We start from the raw sequence: 17,287 nt of genomic DNA on the forward strand, positions 1-17,287 counted from the left end.
CATTCAAAGTGAGAGACTTGAGAAAGACCCAGCCTCTGGGTTAGAGGCCTTGCTCACCAGAATATTTGAGGCTCCACCCTACCGTGCTTCAGAGGCCACATGGGGACAGCAACACACATTGCCTTGTACAGGAAAACCTCCTAAGAGGTCCAAGACTGACACACCAAGGGGAAAGATTCAACAACATAGGAGCAAAATCTAGCAAGCTCTGTAAAGAGCATATCAAAGGTTTTTTTCTTTCTTATTTTTTTTTATTTCATACTAGAGGCCCAGTGCACGAAATTTGTGCACTTGGGGGGGCGTTCCTCAGCCCACACTGCCCCCTCTCACAGTCTGGGAGTCCTCAGGGGATATCCTACTGATGGCTTAGGCCTGCAGGGAGCGGCCTCCCTCTGCAGGAGGCAATCTGGCTGAACTGGGGAAGGCACCACACCTATCACCCCACTGCTGCTGCCACTGCTGGCCACCGCAGCTGCCAAGGTGTTTTCATCAACATGAACTCCAGGCTCTTCAGCACGAAAAACATGACAACTTTCTTTAGGCATTTTCAAGATGTTTCCTTCATAGAATATGCCATGTCTTTATTTCTTTTTTTTTTAATTCTCAGCTGAGGATATTTTTCCATTGATTTTTGGAGAGCGTGGAAGAGAGAGGGAAAGACAGAGAGAAACATCAATGTGAGAGGGACACTTCAATTGGTTGCCTCCTGCATGAGCCCTGACCTGGGCCCCAGCCATGGAGGAGCCTGAAACCTAGGTACTTGCCCTTGACCAGAATCGAACCTGGACCCTGCAGTTGGCAGGCCAAGGCTCTATCCACTGAGCCAAATTGGCTAGAGTAGGATATGGCATTTCTTAGCCCCTCCAGCAGTGGACCTTCATTTTTTCCTCCAGGAGTGAGGTGGAAAAACCCTAAATAAACTTCTTGGATTCTTATTAGGCAAGATACCAAGAACACTGCAAGTAGCATACAGGGAGCTTAGCCAATGAGCAGTCAGAAAAGGTGTTTCCTTTGTAGCTCACATGTAGAGGCGGGACTGCTGGCAAGAGCGGACCATCTCCCTCTCCCTCTCCCTTTCCCTCTCCCTCTCCCTCTCCCTCTCCCTCTCCCTCTCCCTCTCTCTCTCTCTATCTCTCTCCCTCTCCCTCTGGTCCACTCTCTCTAAAAAGCAGTGAAAAAATATCCTCTAGTGAGTATTAAAAAACAAAACACAGAATAACAGCCTCCTCCTTGGAGATACTGAATATGTAGGAGTGAAAGAGAGAATTCTTGGCTCTGTGAAGATCCCTACATAAATTTTATTAACAATATTTGGAAAATTAGCCTAAGCCACACCAATGATTCAAGTTTGTGCTTTTCTGTGTTCCAGGGAAGAATCAAATGATTTTTTGTTTTATTGTGTCAAAACAAAATTTTGCATGTGTTAAATACATAATTCTTATTCAAGTATATAATAGCAGAAGCAAAAGTTCTGTTTAACTCAGTGAAGGGACTGGCAGGATGATAATGCTGTTCCAAATGTGATTTCCAAAGATGAAAGCCTGAGGTAAAACTGCTAAATTAGATAAAATCTGGCTAATGTCCTATAGAACAATAAAACCATCACTTTTTGAATTGGTGTCTTCTAGACAGAAATTAATTACATCTTTAAAAGCCTAAAAATTATTTTCATCTTCTCATTTTACTGATCATTATATTTAAATTTCGAGGGCTGAAAAATGTCAAAATATATGGTCATTTAAATGTCCAAAATATATGGTCATTTAAATATATGGTCATTTAAATATATGGTCATAAAAATGTCAGGTGGGCTGAAAAATGTCAAAATATATGGAATTTATTTATTTATTTACATTTTATTTGTTTAAAGTATTACAGATAGTAGTACATATATCTCCTTCCCCCCCATCATTGACCTTCTCCCAGCCTCTCCTAACCCCTGTCACATGCCCGCATCGCCCCCCCCCCCCGAGTGTCTTGTGTCCATTGGTTGTGCTTATATGCATGCATACAAGTACTTCAGTTGATCTATTCCCCCCTCCCCAACATTCCCCAACTTTCCCACTGTAATTTGACAGTCTGTTCAGTGCTTTACTCCCTCTGTATCAATCTTTTTGTTCATCAGGTTATAATGTTCTTTATTTTCCATAAATGAGTGAGATCATGTGGTATTTCTCTTTCATTGCCTGGCTTATTTCACTTAGCATAATGCTCTCCAGTTCCATCCATACTGCTGCAAATGGTAAGAAATTATTCTTTTTTATAGCACTGTAGTATTCCATTGTGTATATGTACCATAGTTTTCTAATCCACTCATCTGCTGAAGGACATTTAGGCTGTTTCCAAATCTTAGCTATTGTAAATTGTGCTGCTATGAAAATAGGGGTGCATATATCCTTTCTGATTGGTGTTTCTAGTTTCTTGGGATATATTCCTAGAAGTGGGATTACTGGGTCAAATGGGAGTTCTATTTTTAGTTTTTTAAGGAAACTCCATACTGTTCTCCACAGTGGCTGCACCAGTCTGCATTCCCACCAGCAGTGCACAAGGGTTCCTTTTTCTCTGCATCCTCGCCAGCACTGGTCCTTTGTTGATTTGTTGATGATTGCCATTCTGACAGGTGTGAGATGGTACCGCATTGTCGTTTTGATTTGCATCTCTAGGATAATTAATGACTTTGAGCATGTATTCATATGTCTCTTGTCCTTCCTTCTGTCTTCTTTCGAAAAGTTTCTATTTAGGTCAGTTGCCCATTTTTTTATTGGATCGTTTATCTTCCTTTTATTAAGTTGTATGAGTTACTTGTAAATGTTGTCAATTAAGCATTTATCACTGATAACATTTGCAAATATGTTCCCCCATACAGTGGGTTTTCTTGTTATTTTGTTGATGGTTTATTTTGCTATGCAAAAGCTTTTTATTTTGATGTAGTCCCATTTGTTTATTTTCTCTTTAGTTTCCATTTCCCTAAGAGGGTATCGGTGAAGAAATTGCTTTGGCATATGTCTGAGATTTCACTGCCTGTGGATTCCTCTAGTATTTTTATGGTTTCCTGTCTTATGTTTAAATCCTTTATCCATTTTGAGTTTATCTTTGTGTATGGTGTAAGTTGGTGGTCTAGTTTCATTTTTTTTTTTGCATGTATCTGTCCAATTTTCCCAACACCATTTATTGAAGAGACGGTCTTGACTCAATTGTATGTTCATGCTTTCTTTGTCAAATATTAATTGAGCATAGTGATTTGGGTCAATATCTGGGTTCTCTGTTCTATTCCATTGGTCTATATATCTGTTCTTGTGCCAGTACCAGGCTGTTTTGAGAACAGTGGTAATACAGCTTGAAATCTGGTATTGAGATCCCACCTACTTTGTTCTTCTTCCTCAGGATTGCTGGGGATATTCTGGGTCTTATTTTTTATTCCAGATGAATTTTTGGAGAGTGCTTTCTAGGTCTGTGAAATATGCCATTGGTATTTTAATGGGGAGTGCATTGAATCTATAGATTGCTTTGGGTAGTATGGACATTTTAATGATGTTGATTCTACCAATCCATGAACATGGTATATTCTTCCATCAGTTTATGTCTTCCTCTATCTCTTTTTTTAAGGGTCTTGTAGTTTTCAAAGTATAGGTCTTTTACCTCCTCAGTTAAGTTTATTCCTAGATATCTTAATTTTTTTGGTGTGTTGGTAAATGGGATTGCTTTTTTAATCTCTCTTTCTGTAAGTTCACTATTGGTGTATAGAAATGCCATAGACTTCTTGGAGTTCATTTTGTATCCTGCTACATTGCTGAATTCATTTATTAAGTATAATAGTTTTTTGATGGAGTCTTTAGGGTTTTTTATGTACGATATCATGTCATCTGCGAATAAGGACAGTTTTACTTCTTTTTTCCCCCAATTTGAATGCCTTTCTTTCTTCTTCTTATCTAATCACAATGGCTAATATATCCAGTACTATGTTGAACAGGAGTGGTGAGAGTGGGCATCCCTGTCTTGTTCCTGTTCTTAGCGGAAATGATTTTAGTTTTTGCCTGTTGAGTATGATGTTGGCTGTGGGTTTGTCATATATGGCTTTTATTATACTGATATATGATTCTTCTATTCCCACTATGCTGAGAATTTTTATCAAAAATGGGTGTTGGATTTTTTCAAATGCTCTTTCTGCATCAATTGATATGACTATATGGTTTTTATCTCTCAATTTGTTTATGTGATGTATCACATTTATTGATTTGCAGATATTGTACCATCCTTGCATCCCTGGGATAAATCCTACTTGGTCATGGAGTATGATCTTTTTGATGTATTGCTGGATCCGATTTGCTAAAACAGTGATGGGTATCCTTTTGAGCTTGGTGTGTCAAACTTCGCCAAAAAACTGAGCATAACACGGATAGTGTGTCACTTTGAGGAAAAACATTATTTCGCAAATGTTTCATCCTCAGGAGCAACAAATGTTTCATCCTCAGCATGTAGCCGCCTCAGCGGCTGCGTGTCATCAGAAATGGCTATGCATGTCAGTGCTGACATGCATGTCATAGGTTCGCCATAACTGTGCTAGAATTTTGTTGAGGATTTTGGCATCTATGTTCATGAGGGATATTGGCCTGCAATTCTCCTTCATTGTGTTGTCTTTATCTGGTTTTAGTATTAGGGTGATGCTGGATTCATAGAATGAGTTTGAAAGTGTTCCTTCCTCTTGAATCTTTTGGAATAGTCTGAAGAGGATAGGTTTTAGTTCTTCTTTGAATGTTTGGTAAAACTCCCCTGTGAAGCCATGTGGCCCCGGACTTTTGTTTGTTAGGAGCTTTTTGATTATTGCTTCAATTTCTGCCATAGTTATCAGCCTATTGAGATTTTTAGTATCTTCCTGAGTAAGTTTTGGAAAGTTTTATTTTTCTAGGAATATGTCCCTTTCCTCAGGTTGTCCAGTTTGTTGGAATAGAGTTGTTCATAGTATTTTTTAACAATCCTTTGTATTTTGGTGGGGTCTGTTGTTATTTCTCCTCTTTCAGTTTTGATTTTGTTTATTTGGGTCCACTCTCTTTGCTTCTTGGTGAGCCTGACTAGAGGTTCATCAATCTTGTTTATCCTTTCAAAGAAGCAGCTCTTGTTTTTGTTGATCTTTTGTACTGTTTTTTTTTTTTTTTTTTTTTTTGGTCTCTATGTTGTTTATCTCTGCTCTGATCTTTATTATTTCCTTCCTTCTGCGTACACTGGGCTTTTCTTGTTGCTTTATTTCTAACTCTTTCAGTTGTAGGGTTAGATAATTTATTACCATTCTTTCTTGTTTTTGTTTTGGTTTTTTTGCAGTAGGCTTTTAGACCTATGAACTTCCCTCTCAAGACTGCTTTCGCTGAGTCCTATAGATTTTAGATTGTTGTGTTTTCAGTGTCGTTTGTTGCCATGATGTTTTTTATTTCTTCTTTGATCTCTATGGTAAACCAGTCATTGTTTAATAGCATGCTATTTTGTCTCCAGGTGCTTGATTTTTTTGGATTGTTTTTATTGTAGTTGGATTTCCAGTTTTAAGCCATTGTGATCTGAGAAGATGCTTGATATGATTTCTATCTTCTTGAATTTGAAGAGACTTTGCCTGTGACCCAATATATGGTCTATCTTTGAAAATGACCCATGTGCACTTGAGAAGAATGTATATTCTGTGGCTTTGGGGTGAAATGTTCTGAAGATGTCAATTATTTCCATCTGATCTAGTGAGTCATTAAGGATTGATGTGTCTTTGCTCATTTTTTGTTTAGAGGATTTGTCCAATGGTGACAGTGGGGTATTAAAATCCCCTACTATGATTGTATTTCCCTCAATCTCTCCCTTGATATCCTTCAGAAGTTTTTTTTTTTTTTTTAATATATTTGGGTGCTCCTGTATTGGGTGCATATATGTTTACCAGAGTTATTTCTTCTTTGTGGGTTGCTTCCTTTTGTATTATGAAGTGGCCTTCTTTATCTCTTTTTATGTCCTTCACTTTGAGATCTAATTTGTCAGATATAAGTATTGCTACCCCAGCATTTTTTTTCATTTAAATTGGCCTGAAAAACCTTTTCAATCCCTTCACCCTCAGTGTGTGCGTCTTTTTCTCTGAGGTGGGTTTCCTGTAGACAGCATATATATGGGTCATGTTTTCTTATCCACTCAGTTACCCTTTGTCTTTTGATTGGGGCATTTAGTCCATTTACATTTAAAGTTATTATTGATAGGTACTTGTTTGTCGCCATTTTTATTCTTTACCCTTGTGTTCCTTCTTCACTTCCTATTTCTTCTTTTTACAGAAAACACTTTAGTGTTTCTTGCATTGCTGGTTTGGTGGTGATAAACTCCCTTAGTCCTTTTTTGTCTGTGAAGCTCCTGATTTCATCCTCAATTTTGATTGATAGCCTTGCTGGGTACAGTATTCTTGGATTCAGACCCTTCCTTTGCATTACTTTGTATATTTCATTCAATTCTCTTCTGGCCTGATGTGTTTCTGTTGAGAAATTAGTCTTTAGTCTGATGGAGGATCCTCTGTAGGTAACTTTCTGTCTCTCTCTGGCCGCTTTTAAGATTCTTACTTTGTCATTGGTGTTTGCCAATTTAATTATAATGTGCCTTGGCATTGGTCTTTGGGGTTCATTTTGCTTGGGACTCTGTGAGCTTCTTGGATTTGTGTGAGATTTTTCTTCCCTACATCAAGGAAGTTTTCTGTCATTATTTCTTCAAACAGGTTTTCTATTTCTTGTTCAGTTTCCTCTCCTTCTGGCACCCCTATTATGTGCATGTTGTTTCATATCATGTTGTCCCAAAGTTCCCTTAGGCACTCCTCCTGCTTTTTAATTTTTTTTTCTAGAAGCTGCTCTGCTTGGGTATTTTTTTCTACCTTGTTTTCTAGGTCACTGATGCAGTATTCTGTTTCTTCTCATCTACTGTTGATGCTTTCTCTTGAGATCTTTATAGCAGCAATGTCATTTTACATTTCTTCTTGGTTCTTCTTCATTTCCTCTTGGTTCTGGATTGACCTTCTGGTCTATAGGTCCTCTCTAGCTAGTGTTTAGATTTTGTTTTCCCCGTGGCACTTAATATCGGTTTTGGGGAAAGGGCCGCCCCAGAGCTGCTTCTCTGATTGCCACTCCCTGCTCTGATCCCCAAGCTCCACAAAAACAACTTTGCCCTGCAGTCTCTTAGAGTTTCCCCAATTGGGTGATCCTATTTATTGGGCTTAGTAATCAAAAGCAAGGATTTAAAGAGGAGAGAGAGAGAGAGAGAGAGAGAGAGAGAGAGAGAGAGACAGAGAGACAGAGAGACAGAGAGAAAAGATCCAGAGTGCGTGTACTCCAGTGCTGTGGCACAAGTCTGTGCAGTCTTTTTCCCCTTAGGTCTAAGCAGCCAGCGCACTCTTAAAAATTTTTTATGCTGCCCTTTTACACCCAGTTCAGTTATTGGTTGCTATTTAGAGTTCCATTCTGTTAGCAGCCCTGTGGATCCCCTTCCACATTTGTGGATCACACAAGCCCCAATGGCCGGGGACTTTTCTGGGTGCAGACTTCCCTGAATCCTCCAGCTCCTGCAGTGCGCATTTCTCTTTCCTGCCCAGACCACAGACCTCACCTTATCCCAGGTGAAATCTGACCTTTCTGTGAGAGGGTGCAGAGCTCCTCTGAATCCGTGTGCTCGCACAGCTTGGGGACCTGTGTTCCAGGGTTCACAGCTGTTCATTGGGTGCCATTGTTGTAAATTCCCGAGATTTTCAGGCTTCCAACAACATCCACTCTCCCCTTCAAGATGGCGTGGTCTCCATGTCAGAGCCTGTCACTCCGGGAGAGATCCCAGTAGAGGTGGAGGCTGCCCGGTCAGGGGGACCCCGTCCATCAATCCCCCACAGTCCTCTGGAGTATAGCTGTCCCTCAACTAACAAACAAACACTCCCTGTGCGACCACACACTCTCCCTTCGTTCTCTCAGTTAAGCACTATGCAGTCTGCCTTCTTGTTGGCAGCCATCTTCCTAAATGTGTGTTTTTAATGCCTGGAACAAGGTAAGCCTCAGTAAATGCCAGCTTGCAGGAACTGTTCCAGGCAGTGGTCTATATGGAACTTATTTAATTGTAAATAGTGTGTCAGAGTTACGTGTTTTATAGAAAAGGAAATGATCATTCTGTGGGCCTCTAATGCCCCAATTATACTGAAAGGACTTGCTGTCAATGTTTTACTCCGGGCCTGTGCTGGACCATGGCCTGTGCACACCTACCAGGACCGGCGATGGTCCCTGGAGGCTGTGTGCCTGGATTGGTGGGGCTGGCGATGGTCCCGGGAGGCTTTGGACGTGGCTTGAGGCAGCCACCCTCACATCCCAGGGCCGGCAATAGTCCTAGGAGGCTGCGGGTGGCTGTGGGTGGTGCGCCATTGCCTCCTGGGATGGCAATGGTCCTGGGAGGCTTCTTGGTGCCCACCCCAGGGACACAGTCAGCTTGGCACCACCCTGACCCTGGCCACTCAGTGTCTAGATATACAAATTAACCTGCCATCTTTGTTGGGTTAATTTGCATTCTCACTTCTGATTGGCTAGTGGCTGTCATGGCGGTACAGTCAATTTGAATAGTTCTCTTTTATTAGTGTAGATACTCTTTTTTAAAATTTTCTTCTTACTTTATTATTTATTTTTTATTTATTTATTTATTTATTTATTTATTTTTACCATATTTTCAATCATTGTTTTTTTTTTCATTTTTTTATTAAGGTATTATATGTGTACATATCTTACCATTGCCCCCCCCCCAACCCCACTCCCATACATGCCCTCACCCCCCAGAGTTTTGCGTCCATTGGTTATGTTTATATGCATGCATACAAGTCCTTCGGTTGATCTCTTTTCTCCCCCACCTCTCCCTAACCTTCCCACTGTAATTTGACATTCTGTTTGATGCTTTACTGTCTCTGTATCTATCTTTTTGTTCAATAGTTGATAATGTTCTTTATTATCCATAAGTGAGTGAGATCATGTGGTATTTTTCTTTCATTGACTGGCTTATTTCACTTAGCATAATGTTCTCCAATTCCATCCAGGTTGCTGAAAATGGTAAGAATTCCTTCTTTTTTATGGCAGCATAGTATTCCATTGTGTAGATGTACCATAGTTTTTTTGTGTTTTTTTTTTTGGTCATGGCGTATGATCTTTCTAATGTAATGCTGGATCTGATTTACTAGAATAGTGTCAAGGATTTCAGCATTTATGTTCATCAGGGATATTGGCCTTTAATTCTCTTTCTTTGTTGTGTCTTTATCTGTTTTGTTTTGTTTTGTTTTGTTGTTGTTTTTTTATTAGGGTAATCCTTGATATTGTTTGTTCCTCTTGAGTTTTTAGGCAATTTATTACAATTTTTTTAGGTAGGCCTGTAGAGCTATGAACTTCTCTCTCAGGACTGCTTTCACTGTGTCCTCTATTAGATTGTTGTGTTTTCATTGTTACTTGTTTCCAGGATGCTTTTTTATTTCTTCTTTGATCTCTTTGATAACCCAATCATTGTTTAATAAATGCTATTTAGCCTCCAAGTGTTTGATTGTTTTATTGTAGCTGATTTCTAATTTAATGCCATTGTGATCTGAGAAGATGCTTGATAGGATTTCTATCTTCTTGAATTTGAAGAGACTTTGCCTGTGTACCAATATGTGGTCTATCTTTTAAAATGTCCTGTGCACATTGGAGAAGAATGTATAGTCTGTAGCTTTGGGGTGAAATGTTCTGAAGATGTCAATTAATTCCTTTGTGATCTAGTGAGTCATTTAGGCTTTCTGTTTCTTTGCTGAATTTTTTGTTTAGAGGATTTATACAGTGATGTCAATGGGGTATTAAAGTCCCCTACAATGATTGTGTTGCTGTCTATCACTCACTTGATATCCTCCAGAAGATTTTTAATGTATCTGGTTGCTCTTGTATTAAGTGCATATATATTTACCAGAGTTATATCCTCTTGTTGAATTTCTCCTTTTAGTATTATAATGTGGCTGTCCTTATCTGTTGTTATGGCCTTCACTTTGAGGTCTATCTTATATAATAAAAGGCTAATATGCAAATAAACCGAACAGCAGAATGACCGGTCACTATGATGTGCACTGACCACCAGAGGGCAGTCATACAATGCAGGAGCTTCCCCCTGGTCAGTGCACTCCCACAAGGGGAGCACTGCTAATGCAGAAGCCCTGAGCCAGTCTCACACTGACAAGCACAGCAGCAGCACTAAGGATGTATGACTGATGGCTTAGACCTGCTTCCCCTGACATCTGGAGTATGAGAGGGCAAAGGCTGGGCTGAGGCACCCCCCCTGAGTGTATGCATTTCGTGCACTGGGCCTCTATTTTTGTCATATATACGTATTGCTTCCTCAGCTTTTTTTTTTTTTTTCATTTCCTTTTGCCTGAACAATTATTTTTTTTTTAATCCCTTTCAGTCTGTGTGAGTCCTATTTTTCTGATGTGGATCTTAGTAGACAGCAAATATAGGGGTCATGTTTTCTTATCCATTTAGCTGCCCTATGTCTTTTTATTCGATCATTTAATCCATTTACATTTGAGGTTATTATTGATAGGTACTTGGTTGTTGCCATTTTTATTTTATTTATTTTTTAATTTTTTTAAAATATATTTTATTGATTTTTTTACAGAGAGGAAAGGAGAGGGACAGAGAGCTAGAAACATCGATGAGAGAGAAACATCGACCAGCTGCCTCTTGCACACCCCCTACCGGGGATGTGCCCACAACCAATGTACATGCCCTTGACCGGAATCGAACCTGGGACCTTTCAGTCCGCAGACCGACGCTCTATCCACTGAGCCAAACCGATTTCGGCGCCATTTTTATTTTTTATGCCTGTGTTCCTTCTTCCCTTTCTATTTCTTCTTTTTACAGCAGTCCCTTAGCATGTCTTGAATTGCTGGCTTGTTGGTAATAAGCTCCCTTAGCCTTTATTTGTCTGCAAAGCTTCTGACTTCACTTTCAATTTTGAATGGTAGACTTGCTGGATAGAGTATTCTTAGATTCAGTCCCTCAATTTGCATCACTTTGTATATTTCACTCCATTCCCTTCTGGCTTGATGTGTTTCTGATGAAAAACCCATTGACAGCCTAATGGGAGATCCCTTGTAGGTAACTTTCTGTCTCTCTCTGGCAGACTTTAACATTCTTATTTTTTTGTTGATTTTTGCCAATTTAATTACCATGTGTCTTGGTGTCAGTCTCTTTGGCTTCATCTTGTTTGGGACTCTGTGTGTTTCTTGGACTTGTGTGACTTTTCTTTCCAACATCAAGGACGTTTTCTGTCATTATTTCTTCAAAGAGGTTTTTTTATTCTTTACTCCATTTCCTCTCCTTCTGGCACCCCTATTATGTGGATATTGTTTCGTTTTGTGTTGTCTTAAGTTCTTCTCCTGCTTTTTACATTATTTTTCTAGTTGCTGCTCTGCTTGTGTATGTTTTATACCTTGTCTTCTAACTCACTGATTTGGTCCTCAGCATCTTCTAGTCTACTGTTGAAACTTTCCATTGTGTTCTTTATTGTAGCTATGCTATTCTTCACTTCCTCTTGCTTCTTCTTCATTTCCTCTTGATTCTACTATATTTCTTCTTGATTCTTACACATGTTGTTGAATTTTTATTGAGTCTTTTTCAGCATCCTTATAACTATTGCTCTGAATTATTTATCTGACAAATATCTTGCCTCCATTTTGTTTATTTCCTTTTCTAGTGATTCCTCTTTTTCTTTCATATGAGGGTTGTTTCTTTGTCTCCCCATTTTTTGCTGTTCCTTTGTGATTGTTTCTATGTATTAGATAAAACTGCTAAGCCACTCAGATTTTTTGTTTGTATTATTATTATTTTTTAAAAATATATTTTATTGATTTTTTTACAGAGAGGAAGGGACAGAGATAGAGAGTTACAAACATAGATGAGAGAGAAACATCGATCAGCTGCCTCCTGCACACCCCCCACTGGGGATGTGCCCACAACCAAGGTACATGCCCTTGACCAGAATCGAACCTGGGACCTTGCAGTCCGCAGGCCGATGCTCTATCCACTGAGCCAAACTGGTTTTGGCTTGTTTGTATTATATAGTACATGTTTTGTGGGGACCAGTAGTGCAATCTCTCAGGTCATCTGGACTGGATATTATAGGGATGCCCCCTACATGAGATATGTGGGTTCTCTTGGTGTAGTTGGGTTGTGAGTGTTATTGTTTTTTCGAGGATGGAATCTTCTCTCAGGGTGTTTGGTTATGTGGCTCACTCTCTACCATGGTAACCAAAGAGCACAAAATACAACTTGACAAGACATAACACATAGGGAAGAATACATGAATATACTCACGACACCAATAACCCCAATAAAAGTGACCACCAGAGAAAAGAGAATTAAGAGAGAGAAAAGAGAGCAAAAATAATATCATGGATAGGAAATATTTTGAATATAGTTATCCATGATTTTATTCCTTTCATGATCTTATAATTTTGAATTATTTATACCCTTTTCTACAGCTAAAATATTGCATTATACTTTAATTATCATGTGTATAATATATGATTTTTTATTTATTTGTTTGTTTTATTTTTAAACTCTTTATTGTTGAAATTTTTACATATGTCTTCTCTCCTCCCCCCATTAACTTCTCCCCATCTTCTCCCACCCCCCCAGCATATGCCACCACCCCCTATTGTATGTGTCCATTGGTCATGCTCATATGCATGCATACAAGTCATTTGGTTTATCTCTCACCCCTCCTCCCACCTTCCCCTGCCTTCCCTCTGAGGTTTGACGGTCTGATTGATGCTTCTATGTCTCTAGATCTAATTTTGTTCATCAGTCTATGTTGTTAATTATATTCCACAAATAAGTGAGATCATGTGATATTTATCTTTCTCTCACTGGCTTATTTCACTTAGCATAATGCTCTTCAGGTCCATCCATGCTGTTGCAAATAGTAAGAGTTCTTTCTTTTGTACAACAGCATAGTATTCCATTGCGTACATGTACCACTGTTTTTAAATCCGCTCATCTGCTAATGGGCACTTAGGCTGTTTCCAAAACTTAGCTATTGTAAATTGTGCTTCTATAAACATAGGGATGCATATATGTGTTCTGATTGGTGTTTCTGATTTCTTGGGATATATTCCTAGAAGTGGGATTAATGGGTCTAATAGGAGTTCCATTTTTAATTTTTTGAGGAAACTATATACTGTTTTCCACAGTGGCTGCACCAGTCTGCATTCCCACCAGCAGTGCATGAGGGTTCCTTTTTCTCCACATCCTCACTAACACTTTTCCTTTGCTGACTTGTTGATGATAGCCTTTCTGACAGGTGTGAGATGGTACATCATTGTCATTTGGATTTGCATCTCTTGGATAAATTAGAGACTTTGAACATGTTTTCATTATGTCTCTTGGCCTTCTGTATGTCTTCTTTCAAAAAGTGTCTATTTAGGTCCTTTGCTCATTTTTTGATTGGATTGTTTATCTTCCTTTAATTAAGTTCCTTTAATTTTGAGTTCCATATAAATTTTGGAGATTAAATCCTTATCTTTATACATAAAACCTTAATATGCAAATAGACCAAATGCCCGAATAACCGAACAACCTGTCGCTATGATGTGTACTGAACACTAGAGGGTGCGCATGGAACATAGAGGGTGTCAGCCGTGGTGGGATTGTGGAGCAGGTGAGAGGGGACACCAGACCAAGGAGGGGCGCTGGTTGCTGTCATCGGGATGAGCCTCTGGTAGTTACTGAAAATTCTTTGCTCTCACATGCAGCGGTCCCAGCCAGTGCTTGCACCTGCTTCTGGTGCCAGCCCCTCTTACACCTGCTGTTGGTTCCCGGCACCAGCCCCAATCTCTTGGCACCATCAGTGGGTGTGAGCGGCAACTGCTTTCCCTGATCACCCCTCAGGGCTTCTCCACCTCCCCCTGCTCCTGGGGCTAATGAGGGCCAGCAGCTGCCACTCACACCTGCTGTCAGCAACAGACCCTCTCACACCCACTGTTGGTGCCAGAGTCACCGCTTGCACCTGCTGTGGGCACCCGGCACCAGTCCTGATCGCTTGGCACTGTCAGCAGGTGCAAGAGGCAGCTGCAGGCCCCAATTGCCCCTGAGGGCTTCTCCACCTCCCCTTGCTCCTAAGGGACGATCAGGGCAGCAGAAGCTACTTGCACCCACTCATAGTACTGGCCCCACTTGCACCTGGTGCTTGTGCCGGCCCCAATCACTCCACGCCATCAGCAGGTGGGAGTCGGGCCAGCACCGTCAGTGCATAGGAGTGGCAGTGGCGGGAGCGGGGCTGCCAGCACACAGGGGACCAGGGGCTGTGGCGGAAGGGGCCTGGCGAGGGCATGGAGGATAGTCTGAGATCCGCCCCTGTGCCAACTGCAGCCCACAGTTCCTTTCAAGGTGCACAAATTCATGCACTGGGCCCCTAGTTAGATATAAAATTGGCATATATGTTCTCCCATGCAGTGGGCTCTCTTGTTGTTTTGTTGATAGTTTCTTTTACTGTGCAGAAGCTTTTTATTTTAATGTGGTCTTATTTCTTTATTTTCTCCTTAGTTTCCATTGCCCTAGGAGCTGTGTTGGTAAAGATATTGCTATGACATATATTTGATATTTTGCTGCCTATGATTCTTCTAAGATTTTTATGGTTACCCATCTTACATTTAATTCCTTAATCCATTTTGAGTTTATTTTTGTGTATGCTGTAAGTTGGTGGTCTAGTTTCATTTTTTTGCATGTATCTGTCCAAATTTCCCAGCACCATTTATTGAAGAGACTGTTTTAACTCCATTGTATGCTATTGCCTCCTTTGTCAAATATTAATTGCGCATAATGGCTTGGGTCATTTATGGGTTTTCTCTTCTGTTCCATTGGTCTATATGTCCGTACCAGGCAGTTTTGAGAATACTGGCTTTGTAATATAGCTTGATATCTGGTATTGTGATCCCTCCAACTTTGTTATTCTTTCTTAGGATTGCTGCAGCTATTCTGGGTCTTATTTTTTATTCCATATAAATTTTTGGAGAGTTTGTTCTAGGTGTGTGAAACATGCTGTTGATGTTTTCATGGGGATTGCATTGAATCTATAGATTGCTTTGGGTAGTATGGGCATTTTAATGAATATGGTGTATTCATACCAATCCTTGAATATGGTGTATTCTTCCACTTATTTATATCTCCCTCTATCTATTTTTTCAATATCCTATAGTTTTCCGAGTACAGGTCTTTTACTTCCTTAGTTAAGTTCATTCCTAAGTATCTTAATTTTTTTGTTGCAATTGTAAATGGAGATTTTTTTTTTACTTTCTCTTCCTGTGAGTTCATTATTGGTGTATAAAAATGCCATAGATTTCTGGGTGTTAATTAATATGTGATTTTAAATCCCAAATCAAAACTGTCATTTTTAGCTATAACAAATATATGATAAATTGATAAAAGTGTTTCATGATATCACTTATTGTACTACAATTTCAAGGTTTTCTCTGATATTTAACTTTAAATTTCATAACTCTTTCAGGTACTTAAATAAATCCAGTATACATGTGTATATTTGATCTAAGTAGAAATATCCTATAATTATTCTCAGTACATCTAGTCACTATAATGTATGCTTACTTATTAGTGTTCAGTATAAATTTGTAAACATGAACATTTGATACATTAAAAGGAAATGATATTAGTCTTTTCCCTCTCATTGAAAAATGACATGTCCAAATTTGGGCAGCCCCATACATATAGATAGTTTTAATACTGGATATGTTTTAAATGTTCTATATATCTATTTGTTCTATTTAAGTCATGTTTATTCACACAGCTTTAATACAAACTATCACTTAATTGCAGGCCAAACCTAAGAAGATTAAATATGCATGAAGGCACTTATATCAAAACAACTGCCACCATTGACTAAGATATGCATTTCATTTGTTTTATTTTTTAAATTTATTTTTTAAGTTTCTTTATTTTTTAATTTTAAATTATCTTTATGTTAGAAGCATTGCAGATGCCCCCTTTTATCCCCACATTGATCCCTTCCATTCCACTCCCACCCCTCCCCAGGCCTTCACCACACTATTATCTGTGTCCATGGGTTATACATATATGCATAAATGTTCTTTGGTTAATCTCTTCCCAGCCCACCCCTTTCCTCTGAAAATCCTCAGTCTGTTGTGTGTGCTTCCATGTCTCTGGATCTATTTGGTTTGTCAGTTTATTTTGTTCTTTAGATTCCACATATAAGTGAGATTATGTGATATTTGTATTTCTCTGACTGGCTTATTTCACTTAGCATAATACTCTCCAGATCCCTCCATGTTGTCTCAAAGGGTAAGAGATCCTTCTCTTTTCAGCATCAGAGTATTCCATTATGTAAATTTACCACAGCTTTTTTATCCACTCATCTACTGACGGGCATTTTAGCCATTTCCAGATCTTAGCTATTGTAAATAATGCTACTATGAATATAGGGGTGCATATATTCTTTGTTTTAAACTGATCCAATAAACCTGTTAAATCCCAGTGAAATTAACTAGTAAACTGTTGCTGATGCTAGCTATTATTGTTATTTTAGCTAATTGAAGGTGTGTTTTTTTCCAACAAAGACAACATCTCTAAATCAGAATAAAAAACATTGTACGCCCACCCTGTCAAGTGAATTCACAAAATAAAGTACATTCAATTAGATATTTCTATGTATATTTAAATCTGTCTTTCATGAGTATATATAATTAATAGTATAAATATTTAATGGATAGGTGTTCTTTATAGCATTTTTTTTAGTAGTGGCAGGAGAAAAAAACAAAGTAATATAAATTATTTAAAAACAAAACTAAACTAAAACCCCACAGGTTATATAAATTACACTGTAACATCTAGAATTTATCAAATTGCATATTCAGATAAGGAAAAGTTGTTATTGAGATTCAGTAAGGTGATAAAGATTATTACCCTATTGTATGCATGGACATCTAGCACTATTTTCTCAAAGCATCTAAATTTGTCAATATATTTGTGGATTTTTCCACAACACATCATCTGTACACTGTATTGTGTGTTCACCACCCAGTCAAGTCTCCTTCCACCTGCATAATTTTGTTAGTGTCACCTCAATAAATTGAATAAAAGGTGTCCCAAAAACATGTATACAGACTTGAACAGCTAATAGCTCAATTGATGTTTCTTTCTTTTCAGTCAGACTAAGCTTTGAACAAAGGAAATTCATCTTAAAAAATGCTATTGCAAGCTTGAAAATGCAGTAAAAGTAC

This window comes from Eptesicus fuscus, chromosome 1, assembly GCF_027574615.1.
Source record: "Eptesicus fuscus isolate TK198812 chromosome 1, DD_ASM_mEF_20220401, whole genome shotgun sequence".
Lineage (NCBI taxonomy): Eukaryota > Metazoa > Chordata > Mammalia > Chiroptera > Vespertilionidae > Eptesicus > Eptesicus fuscus.